Source organism: Falco peregrinus, chromosome Z (genome assembly GCF_023634155.1).
Source record: "Falco peregrinus isolate bFalPer1 chromosome Z, bFalPer1.pri, whole genome shotgun sequence".
Classification (NCBI taxonomy): Eukaryota; Metazoa; Chordata; class Aves; order Falconiformes; family Falconidae; genus Falco; species Falco peregrinus.
This window is the reverse complement of record NC_073739.1, coordinates 60,914,618-60,927,016: the sequence shown is the minus strand read 5'-3', so window position 1 is coordinate 60,927,016 and position 12,399 is coordinate 60,914,618. Positions and strand designations below refer to the sequence as shown.

The 12,399-nt window shown below is 41.5% G+C and overlaps 1 long non-coding RNA gene across 1 annotated transcript; it reads left to right on the top strand.

Annotated features, from left to right (window-relative positions):
• Window positions 1–2,063: 2,063 nt before the first annotated feature.
• LOC106112699 (uncharacterized) lies at window positions 2,064–8,744 on the top strand. The gene is made up of 3 exons (XR_001227143.3): window positions 2,064–2,381; window positions 5,866–6,403; window positions 8,370–8,744. It is a non-coding gene; the product is annotated as an uncharacterized LOC106112699 (long non-coding RNA).
• Window positions 8,745–12,399: the final 3,655 nt, after the last annotated feature.

The window sequence follows — 12,399 nt, the reverse complement described above, 5'->3', positions numbered from 1 at the left end:
GTTCATGTTTGCTTTATTTTGGGGAAAAATCAAGGCATGAACAACAGAACAGTAGCTACACCAGTGGATAAATTAGGCCACTGGAAAAAAAGATTGTTCCTTTTTCAGAGATGCCTTGTGGTAGGGACAGTATGATTAGCTGATTTACATTCCTATCTGTAGCAACATAACGTAAACATTTTTCCTCCAACTTCAAGTTTGTGATCATATTTTGTAGCTATGTGGCTGGATCTCTGCTGAAGATACCGATTTTTAAGATGGAGACTGCTGAACTCCCTCAGAACTATCTATTAGGTATAGGCTGTTGGGGGATCAGCCAGCTTCTAGCAGACATGTGAGGCCAGATCCAGTCTTCAAAGGCATCTTGAATCCATTCCCACTAGTGACAGAGCTCTGATCTCTGTAACATGACGGATGTGCTCAGGACAGTGCTGATCACAGAGCCTGTATTGATGTGTTTGAGATGTGTTGTATGCTCACAGCTGGGTGAGAACAAGCTGTCAGAGCACATTAGGCACAATAATAAGTAGGACATAGTTTAGACACTTTCAAAAGGCCCTACCCCAAAGCACGTGGCCCTTCTGTCTCACCAGCATCCTTCAACCCAACCAGCTAAGCAAAAATAAAATTAAAAAAGCACATACAAATGCAATTAAAACAGGAAAAAGAAAACTAATTTAAAAAATCTACACACAAACAAGAAAGTAAACACTTCTACCCACAAAAGAAAAAACTGAGTTCTGCAAGATTTCACTGTTGCCATTGATTTTACCTGATAGGCATTCAGGTACTCTGCTAATGGATGGCTACAGAAAATCCCAAGACAAAGAGTTGTAGATCTATCAGCAAAGAAATTGCTTTGTCCTGAACTCTTGCATTGTTCTCCACATCACAAAACTCTAAAGTATGAAATTACCAAACCTGTAGGTATCTGTAGTCCAATAAAGTGGGCATAGCTTCTCTCAGGAGCATTGCCTTGAACTAGAAATATTTCAACATAAAGTGCAGTAAGGGCTTGTGATGGCAGCTCTTTCCTTTTCCTTCAAAAACTCGACTCCTTTACATAACAAATACTTCAGTTTCACTCTAGTAAAGCTATATGCTATGTATTGGCTTCTATTTTTCTATTACAATAACCAAAACAGCTGCATGAGGCAAAAGAAAGAATTTTTCTGGCTTTGTCTTATTCAAAACAGATACAAAAAATTGCTATGAAAATCATCCCTCAATGGCTGATAAAAATAGAACTGCAATTTATGCTCCCAAATACTACCTTTATCTTAAGGCTCTTAAGGAGCATTTTCAGTAATAATGGCTGATTTAGATGGATTCCCAGGGTGCTGGATCATTGCCGATGACATTAATGGTTTAAGGCTCCCTGAATTTTGATTGATTGCTGTAATCTGCAGAAACTATTTCAGGACATAGATTTATTATTATTAAGCCTATAAAATGGTGTCAGGGTCAAAGCAAGCTGATGATTTGTGTTGTGATGCAAACATTGCACAGGAGAAGATGAAATCTTTTAATAAACGTGAAATTCAGGAGAGAACAGTGTTTCATTTCCTTTGAAGAATCCGTGGCCAACCAATACCGATTACAGCAGCAGGGAGAGTGTATTTAAGCTAAGGCTGCACTGCAAAAAATAACCTTCAACAGCATGCTGAGTCCATTGAGTGTCATTCCACCTACCGACTATGACCTTTCAAGGTGTTTCACCAAGTTAAACCATGCTTACCTCCCCTTCCTCAATCTCTATCAATATAATATGATCTCATATTCTTGATTTCATGAAACATTGTGGACCTAAATCCACCCAATAACACGCAGAATTAAAAAAATGTTTTTCATTTTGCATTTTTTCACCCATAGCACTCCTAGCTAAAGAAGTAAGAGGCTCCAGCTCCAGAACGTAATGGGAGAGGCCTTAACTGAATCTCAAGATCATTGGATTTTTTCCTAACTTCATGTGTGTTCACAAGCAGAATCAGAGCAGCTGGTTTCTTGTACAAAGGAGAACCAGGGTTACAGCAAAGTAATTCAGAGCATGGAAGAGATGCAAAAATATTGTTTGCTCTTCCCTTTTTGACTGGATAAAAAAAAAAAAAAAAAAAGTTGTCAGATCCAGGACTAATGGTACATCCAAGAAGAATGGGAGAAAGACATACTTTCAAAAATAGCGTTGCATGGATGTTTTGCCTTATCCCTGCCTGCATGCTGATGAGTTAATATGTTATTTATACAACTGAATACCTTCAGGAAAAAAATTATTTTCTGCAGTTGACAGGACATCTACTGAAACACTGAGAGGTGCACAAGATCTGATAATTCATTTATTCTGATGGTTCAGATCAATTAATGACTTGGATAAGAGACTACTGGTAAGTTTAACAAAAAATATGAAGCTTATTTCAGGCTGGCACAGCTTAACTAGTTGTTTCCTACTATGTCCAAAACCATTGCCACATTGCTATAACTTATTATGTTATTGTTGAACACAGGCATCTATGATCAACAAGATGCAAAACCAGATTAAAAAAGCCATCTTGGTCCCTCTAAGCTTACAAAAGTAATTTAAAAAGTAGAAAGAACTAAAGAAATATGACACATGGGCTTTCCAATGGTCATACTGTTCCACAGTAGATTGTGCTTTTATGTGAATAGTTGTAACTGTTATGTTTTATGCCATTAGACAGACAGTGCTCACTGGAGTTGAGACAGGCTAGTGAAGGAGTAGGAAAGGAAAGAAACAGGCAGGGCAAGGAGCACAAAGGCTGCTACAACAGGGTATAGATGTGACCAAAAGCCAGTGCCTGCACATCATGTAAGCAACCTCCTAGAATATCAGCAGTGCCAGCACGTGGGGTTTAGTAAATGGTCATGTCAGGAGGCTGCAAAGGCTATCTCTTATTTCTGGAAATGTGGCTGCTGAGCAAGAAGCCCTGCAAGATTAAACTGTATTTGATAATGGGGGGCACAGAGGTGGAGTGGAGAGAGGAAAGGAAGGGAACTCAGGTCTGGGTGGGACTTAAAAGAACCTTTTGCACTGGTTCCAGCAGCTCAGGTGTCACAAGAAATGGGAACCTGTCAAAAATGGCTGTAAGTACTCTCAACCTCTGATCACCCAAAAAATGTTACACAAAACTGATGGATTCTGAGAAAAAAAAAAATCTGATGTATATGTAAACTTTTGAGAGGCTATTTGAAATTATAAAATTCTTCCAAAGCAACATGTTTCCCAGCTTTCCTGACTGAAAGCAGTCAAAATTAACTGATCCACCCAAAGACAATGAAGACTTTATTTGGGCCTAATCCTACATATACACAGTGCTGAATTCCTTCAATTTTCTCTAATATCACTAGAGTCAGACTGGAGCCCCTGGTAGGATAATGCTCAGGAGTACCTGGAGATCATAATCAGTCTGTCTGCAGAAGTCAGTCCTGGATCTTTGGCCACATTTGGGAGTCCTGCCCATAAAATCTTCTGTAGTGTGGAGAAATAACAGTCCTGGAACTCTATTTAGTGAGAATGTTCCCTAAATATATTGTCAGCCCTGTGACCACTGCTGAAAATGTTTGGTCAGGATTTGCTAGCAGTCTGGGGTTCGACAGCTTAGGGAACAGCTCTGATTCCTTTCATAGGGAGTCTGAGCAAGACTTTGGAGAAGCTTCCTGAGTGGTAAGCACCAATGTGTCCACATTCTTCTTCAGAACAGGCAAGCTTCATATGCCATGTAGATAATAATGCAAAATTCTTCTGTAATTAAGTTAATGAGAAGGAATAAACACTCTGAGTCAAAACTAAATGGTGGATAATATAAACAGTTGGTGTTTTTGCCATTTTCTCACTTTCTTCATGGTTTCCAAATCTCTCTTGATGTTTCTCCATGTGCCCAAATTCTGTAGTACTTTTTGGTGGACTTTTGCAGTGATGGGAGGAAAGGAACAAGAACCTTTTTGTCTGTTGGCTGAAAAACAACTGAGGAGTTGTTCTTTTAAAGATGAGTCCTGTGTCAGCCAGTTTTTCCAAAACTGAGATGTCAGTTTTGGGGCCATGCTGTGGGCTGGTCAGTTGAATACAACAATAGTTGAGGGACTGAGGACACATGCATAGAGTCAATGACAGTTGAGGGACTCAGGGCACAGGCATGCATCGACACAAAAGGAAACACTTGAAGTCATTTGGGAGCTGGACATAATCAGCTTACCGGATGGGTACAGTCACTGATCAGCCAGATGGACAACCCTAATTTTAAAATTAGTTGTAGGCCAAAGTAAAGCTGCTAAGGAAGGAGCTGATCCAAGGTATCACTAGCCTAAGTCTGAGGCTATGCAGAGTTCTGCCTGGCTCTTTTACAATTTTACAACTTGTTTTCAACAAGGAAAAGGATAAGGGCAGAAAATGGGTTGCAAGTCTGAGAAACACAGCAAACAATCCAGTAAAATTAAAGTTTAAAAAAATAAACAAATAGATAAAACAGTTTTTCTGTAAGGACACTTGAAAAAAATTATTTCTGCTTGTTCAAGTGGTAGAGTGTGAGGACTACAGAAATCTTTGAAAATGCTTAGCTTGATTTCTGGCCTAGATTTTTAAGGCAATGAAGACTATGTTGTTGATCTGCTGTCTCGCCCCTATCTTTTGAATAGATTGATTTCTACCATGTTTAGAAGGGCAGAGAGATAGACCTGAGCTGATTCTGTGTTTGGTGTTTTTTCAGGAGAGACCCTTGTTACACTGGGAGTGGTCTTCACTCTTTCTTTAAACCAGAAAAACCCCATATTTACTGTAAATGTGTGTGATAATCTGGTTATGTATGTGTAGAGTTATATATAAAAACTATATAACTTTATCTATGCAACTTTAACCTACATTTATAATTACAACTATATAACTGTACAACTACATATATAAATACATACACGCATGCATAGGGTTTTTTGTATAAACTCAAATATTAGCCTGATAAAACTTCCTGATCTGGTAAATGCTAAAACATATCCAGAGGCTCCAGGTAGCTGTAGGACTGGCTGGAACTTTCTTCTTCCTTTTCTCTGCTCTCCAGTGCTACACTGAAACAGGGCAGACTTCACTCACTGCCTTCCTTCTAGACATGTTATGTGGCCATGACAATTCCTTCACCTGAACAAGCTAAACATCAGATAATTAAATGCCCCCACTTTGCTGATAATTCACCCCTCTGTGTTACAGCCAGAAGGAGGGATCTGCTTATGGCCACAGACGAACTTAGTAGCAGAGCACTGAACAGATGCCAGATCTTTTGAGTCACAGCCCAACTAAATAGCTGTTTTGGCAATTTAGCACAATGCAAAAACCATTCAGCATTGCTGATAAGATTCTTGAAGAATGTTTGGAAGCAAAAGGTAATATTTGCAAAATCGAAATGTATCTGCAAGGTTACATTCCTAACTTCATAAACAGGAAACGCAAAGCAAGAAGGCTGCAGTTATATCTCTTTAAGGAGATGGATGGCCCCACACCCTTATTCTTCCTGGTGTCTGCTAGCTGTGATTTCCTGAGTGGCGCTTACCTGAAGCATTGTTGGTGCCATCTCCTAGCAGTACCACCTCACACTGCACCACAGAAATCTGGAGGTATTGTGGTGTGGAGGGGTCAGAACTGAGCTGCTGTCGGTGACAAGAGAGACAGCTCTAAAAACTGCTTCTGAAATGCGGGGATGAGCAGGACTGTCTCTGTAAGTGGGTAACTCCTTTGTCAAAAGACCCAAAGGATTTCCAGAAAACAAGCCACACAGTTTGCAAAAGAGTCAACCAAAAATGCCTTCAGATATACCTTACCTCACTCCACTGTATTCCTTCTTTGCCATTTTCCTATACAAATTTCAGGTCATGGAAGAAAGCCAGAGCTTGGGTCTGAGAATCTTCTAAGCAAAAGGCCTGCCCCTGGCTCCCAAAGCCATGTGTAAGGCACGACAATTCAGGGTGACCTAGAGAGCCAGAAGCAACCTTACTCTGGGCACCCACCGGACCCACTGCAGGACAACTCTTCCCTGCAGGACAACTCTTCCCTGCAGGACAGGCTCTGAGCCATGCATGTCAAAGAAGTTCACATTCCCCTAAAACAGTGCAGAGTCCAGATCTGAAGGTAAGCATTGCATCTGTGCAAGACTAAGTGGGAAGCGAGCTCCTGAGCGTGGACATCAGCCTTCCTCCCTGCAGTGCCTGGACACCTGCACCTTCCTCCTAAGGAAGCTGGGGGACAATTGACCTGAAAAGAATCCCTGGTGTATGAAACAAGTGTTTAACAGGAAGACAGGCATAGAGCAAGCGCTGGAGAGGCTGGGAAGCAGAGGAGCTATCATCAATCACCCACCCTCATCTCTCATATGTCAAGAATCTTTGGTACCAGACCCAAAATATTCTGGTAAGCAAATACAAAATTTATCACTGTTGGTGATGGGACCTACATAGTGAATGAGCCATTCTATGTAGGCTGCAGGAACAAACAAATCACATCTGGAGCAGAGCTGTGATAATGGAGGGAGGACTAGCATGAGCTGTGCAGGCTGTAAGGCCATGTGGATTGCCTCAAGCACTGTCTGATCTTAAGAGGTGTTTCTGGGTGAGTTGTGTGCTCACAGAGTTACAGGCAGGTCTAGCAGGCCCAGAGCAGGTGACCATGGTAATCAGACCAAAAGCAGAGCTTTATCCTCGTTTTCTCTCTCAGAACCAGCAAACTGCTCTGAGTGCCCCGGCTTACGGGCAAAAAGTCTGTCACATTTGCTGTGACCATACTTTACTGGAAAGTTAGATGGGGCAAAAAGCAAAGCTTTCTCAAACTGTTCAAAGAGGAACTGAATTTTACTGTTGTGCCTTTTTTTCTGACCAAGCTTGCCTTGACTGTTTCCTAGCACCAGAAAGGTAGGGTTCTCACAGGACAGCAGTTCTCTTTCCATGCAATATCTGAAGATAAACAAATTATCCAGTAAGGCAGTTCCTGCTTTCCTTTGCTGGTGTGGAAGGACACCATCACTTAACAGCTCTCTAGAGTTCAGATCAACCTTTCCAAAACAGCTTTCCCGATAAAAGTATATCTGCTTTACTTGGTCTAAACTCGGACTTTTCTGAGCAAAGTTCAAGGAGAATTGAACTGGCTCTATTCAGGCCAGAATGAGGTACAGACTTCTTAACTGTACATTTAAACAATTAAAAAGGTTTCTAATAAAGGTTCAGTGCAAGTCATGTGGTTGTTTCAGAGTCACACCTGAACTATTTCTTTGTGTGATGTGATCTGTGTCAAGTGCCTTTGGGCAGGAAGCCTCTGCAGGGAAGTTGACTAGTTTTCCTTGTTCCTTTATCAAAATGCCTTACCTAAGTAATCAGTTCTGCATTTACCTGTGAGATCTGTAAGGAAACACAAGACGTGCTATAAGAATAAGCAGGCTTCCTAATCATCCAAGTGGAAAGAATAATTCACGGTTAATAACTTATCCAATTAAGTCAGCCTATTTGTCTGCTCCCAGAATATCCCTAAGCAGACCACAATTCCCCCTCATTTACTCTTTATTTGCATTTTCCTAATGACTATGTTGCAAGACTTACTATATACTCGGTGACCTGCTCCCTCCTCCTCCTCCTCCTGCCAGCAGGACTCCTTTAAACAGTTATTCTTTCCCTGAGAGTCTCTGCCCCTCTCTTGTCCTCAGCGACCCCCCTTTGCACATTGAAATCCCTCAGTGTCCTTTCCTGAGCTCCTTCAGGAATTTAAGAAGAGCATTCAGTAGCTAGCTGCTACTGGCTTCAGGATATTTTTTCCTGTTTTCTGACTGAGTGGTCCATAGTGAGAGCAGAGGTGAGTCTGAAGGAGCTCTGAAGCAGCTGTAATGAAGAATTACAGCATCTTATAAAATATTTGTTTAAAGCCACACAGGCTTCTAGCTCAAAAAGTCTTCCCTGAGAGCAAGCTCTGTTTAACTGTGTAAAGCCCTGACGGTCATCATCTCCCTCTTCCTTCTCTACAAGACCGAATGCTTTCCTGGAGGGTGTACCTCATTTAGGAGGGTGTCATTGGAAGCTTCCTGACAGATTTAATCCAAAAATTATGTCCATAGGCAAACTTCTGAGCCCATACAGACTTCTGCAACAGTCAATCCACGCAGAAGTGTCTCCTTATGCACATGCAAGACCACCTCCATACCCTAATGACAACCAAAAGCTCTGGAAACCTTTTCCTTCCTTGTTTCCAAATGTCAGTTTGATTCATTTAAAGTATTCCAGCTGTGTATTACAGATTGCGCTGGAATTTTCTGTCATCGTGTCTGTCAGTGACACAAAATAAACAAGTGTGTATGAACCCATTGTTGCCACTTTATCTTATTTGTCTATCAAAGAAAGGAGGAGTTTGGAAGTCTTCTGCTCCAGGAACCTGCATCCCAAGCCTGCTGCCTCACACGGACTTCATGCACATACAAGTTTTCATTGAAGGCAAGTAAAACAAATACCCACAGGAAAATTGTTGTGTTCCCGTTAAGCTGTAGTACTGTCCAGAGTAAAAACTATCATTCATTACAATGCTTGTATCACCCCAGAAAGCAAAGAGAACCACATGGCAGCTGGCATGTGAAGTCAGTGCTATGTGCATGGCCTAGTGGAAGTGCAGAAATGCACACATAATGCAAAGGTGGATGGATAGACAAATACACAGACTTATTTTCCATGTGTCTGAGATTTGTTTTAAGACTGTGGTGTTCATTTGTACTCTTTGCACTGTTCTAATACATTTGTTCCATAGGACTACAAGATAAAGTTTGGTGCCACCAACAACCAAGCTGAAGAGACAGCAATGCAATAAAGTTTATTGTGATATGAATGCTAAGAAAGAAGAGATCTGACTAGCTGGTGAAGATTTGTACTGGGGAGATATCCACCTTCAGATATCTACCAGATTTTATGTTTCCCTGCTTAAAATGCACCTAACCTGAAACTGGAGTCTGTTAGTGAGAACTATTACATACATTTGCATAACTGTCCTCTGCCCCATTCTACTGCACTTTTTTTCCTGCTCTGTTTCCATGGAAATGGGACTGACGTCAGACATACGGTATAGGCAATTGTTTTAAAGGTGCTTGAAAGGCTTTGCTCTTCACAGATTTCATTTTTCTCTGAGAATGGAAGTGGAAATGAAAGGGAGACACTCACTTTTTCTTATTTTTTATGTATTTTATTAGAATCTGTAATCCCAGAAAACCAGGAAAGGCTGTTTTATTTCCTTCTACACCTAGGAAGAAGACTGTTCTTGGGGGAAAGTAATGTGATGGTCTGCCCTGGGGTCTGTTCCTGAACACATTAGCATGGTCGTGCCATGTCACATGCTATGTGACACTACTATGCAGTGCCAAAAAGGCACAGTCTCAAACAAGGACTCTATGTACCTGGCAAGGTGTGGTGGTGCATTTCCCCCCTCCTCTGGGCCGCTCTGTGATCTCAGGAATTCCCATTAGGCCTTGGCCTCTTTGCAATGAGTTGGGCAGTTGAGTGTCCCTTGACCACCCCAGGAACTCTTGTATGGCTACAGTGAGAACAGCACTGACTGTACCAGGAACTCCGGTTGCCTGGCCAGGGTGATGAACAAGAGAATCAGTCATCCCTTGACAGCCTTGGAACATTCCTTGCCTGGGTCATAGGCAGGCAAGTGGAACAGTACCATTGCTACTGGAGTTTTGAGAATTCCGACCTGGATTGTGGCCAGGTTAGAAATGTACAGATTACTAAAGAAAATAATCTCATAACCCTATAAACAGTGGTCATAAGTGAGACCCTTTGAACTCTCCTGGACCACAGCGGGCTGTGACCAGCATCTCCTGAGCAGGACACCTCTCAGAGCTTGCAAACTCTTCAGTTTGTGAAGTTTGGAAGACCATCACTGAAAGCTGATGAAGGGCCTGGGCCAAAATCTTTTACTCCTCGAGGCTCAACCCTCACCTGCTGAGAAATTCCAAGACTCAATCCTATTTACTTACTTTGTAAATGTTAGATTAGAAAATTATTAAATGCTACTGAAAGCTTGTGATCTATGTTAGATATAAACCATTGCCCAAGTCTGAGACTAAGACCAGACCTAGTCTCACCTAAGCTCTATCACGTGTTTAGAAAGCAAGGGGGTCTGCTCTGAACCTCACGACATAATGGGAGGCCCTCCCTTACCCTTTTGCATCTTTATTCTCTGCATAAATCCTTCTAGCACAATTCTAACTTGATTTTCCTTTGTATCTTTCATCCATGTACTAAGTATTAGAGTGAACCTTGTCACTGAACTTTGTTGTCACACTTCCATAAGTTCATATTAAAATTATTTTGCTAATACCTTTGATGGTGATTCCTTAAGTGACCTAAACCACTCACTCACAACACAAGGGAGCTTCAAGGCTAAGCAGCTTATTTGCCCGTTATGAAACGGGAGCACTGTTTACCTCAGGGATGTTTTGCAGCTAACTACAGTTAAGTTTGGAAAGCACTTTGATATCCTGAAGTTCGCTGGACCACTTTGATCACTGGAAATGGCTGTAGATAGAAAGGATTTGCCTTGTTGCTACTACTAACTAGAAGTAAGATAAAGGTATTAGACTGCTCTCTTGATTTTCTCCTATTTTATTGTCATGCTGCTAGCTTCCATTTCCATGGAAACAGGGCTAGATAAGCAGTTTGTAGCAATGTGTAAGCTATGGTTGGGAATGACATGTAGATTTTAGCTGCTGGACATCAGCTGATAGCTATAAAAATGAAGGCACAATACAAGATGAATGACAAGAGGAAAAGGGATGGATAAAGAGAAGGAGGCTCAAAGATTTCAAAGCCAATGAGAACATCTCCTTCCCAGTAAAGGTTATCGACATTTTGTGTTTTCCCTCTGTGTCATTACCTTCCTTTTCCAGGCCTGTACATGGATCTAGCCTCCTTTCCATTATTTCTGTTACAGTTAGGTAATATTTTGTTGCCATGGTGTCTGAAAGCCACAGAAAACCTAAGGCCCTCCTGTGCTAGAACCAGAGCAGGAGACATTTCTATAGTGGGAAGAACAAAAAAACTACAGGAAAGGTAAAATGATTTGGCTGTTGTCACACACACAGGCTGGTGACAGAGCCAAAAATGGTCTTTATCCAGGGTTCATGGCAGAGCTCCTCTACACTTGCTCACTGCTTGCTGTACCAGTGCTGAGGGAGATGTGCCTTTGCCATGTCTTTCTCCAGTGCTTTTTATGCTCCTCCTGAACCTGGGATTTCCTTCCAGAAACTGCCTCTCCTGCCTAAATATTTATTTCATGTTGGTTTTCTAAACCTCATGCCTACAGAAGTCGTTATTGGCTCTTTTACATGTTTTACTGCATTACTCTCCTCAACACTGCTCCGACAGCACAGGCTCTGCTAAACCTGGTGTAAAACAGTCATCTTTCCCTCTTCCCAGTGTATGCTAAACCCTCACCCATGTGCCCAAGCCACCTGTAGTCCTTCAGAGAGATATTTTGCTTGTAAATTTATTTTTTCTTGGAAGCTCCTCATCAAACCGTTCCTCTTCTTAAAAGTAGTGATGCATTGTAATAACGGGGCAGTTCTCTAATCTCCAACTCAGAGTTATGGATATTTCACCTTTGAATTGCTGATAACATTCAGACTACTCCACCTTTCCACTGAATTCTGTGATTTGTCATCCTCTTTCCTATCAAAGATGTTGTCTCGGTTTTCTTCTTCGTTATGTGCTCTGGCTAGGGTCCACGAGTCTCCTAGGACACCACTCTTTCTGAATGGAAATTTGTGACAGAATTATTACATTTTAATTAATTTTAAATAAGTCTTCTGTCTAAAATATGTGATACTGAATGAACAAGTCTTTTATTGTTCACAGGGCAACAGGTGCATCACCTTATTGACAGATATTGATTACTGGGGGAAGTACTTGGCACTGGTTACGCTGGGTCACTGAGCTACATGACCTTTAACTCACCTGCACTGCAGGAAGCAAAGTGCTGTGGCAGGGAGACAAGACACAGGATGAACAGCCCAAAGGCAAATCCTCCCAAGGAGGACTGAGCTAATCTTTCTGATGATATGGGAAAGGGCTACCTACATGTGGATCAAGTACAAGAGGAATTGTGTTTTAGAAGCTTTAGTGTATATGCTAAAGGCTTGATCAGGCCCAAGAGAGATGAGCTATGAATTATTGCATTACTGCAGCTGACTAGAGACTGCTACAAAAGCACAGGAACAGGAGGATGAGTGACATTACTTTGAAAGCCACTTTTTAGTGAAAGGTGTATTAAAGCCTGTGTTTATGAGAAGAAACGCAAACCCATTAACTGCAATCAGTGTGCTTGTTCAGCTTTTCTGTTTGGATACTATCAAGCCTAAGTAAGATCCAAATCTTATT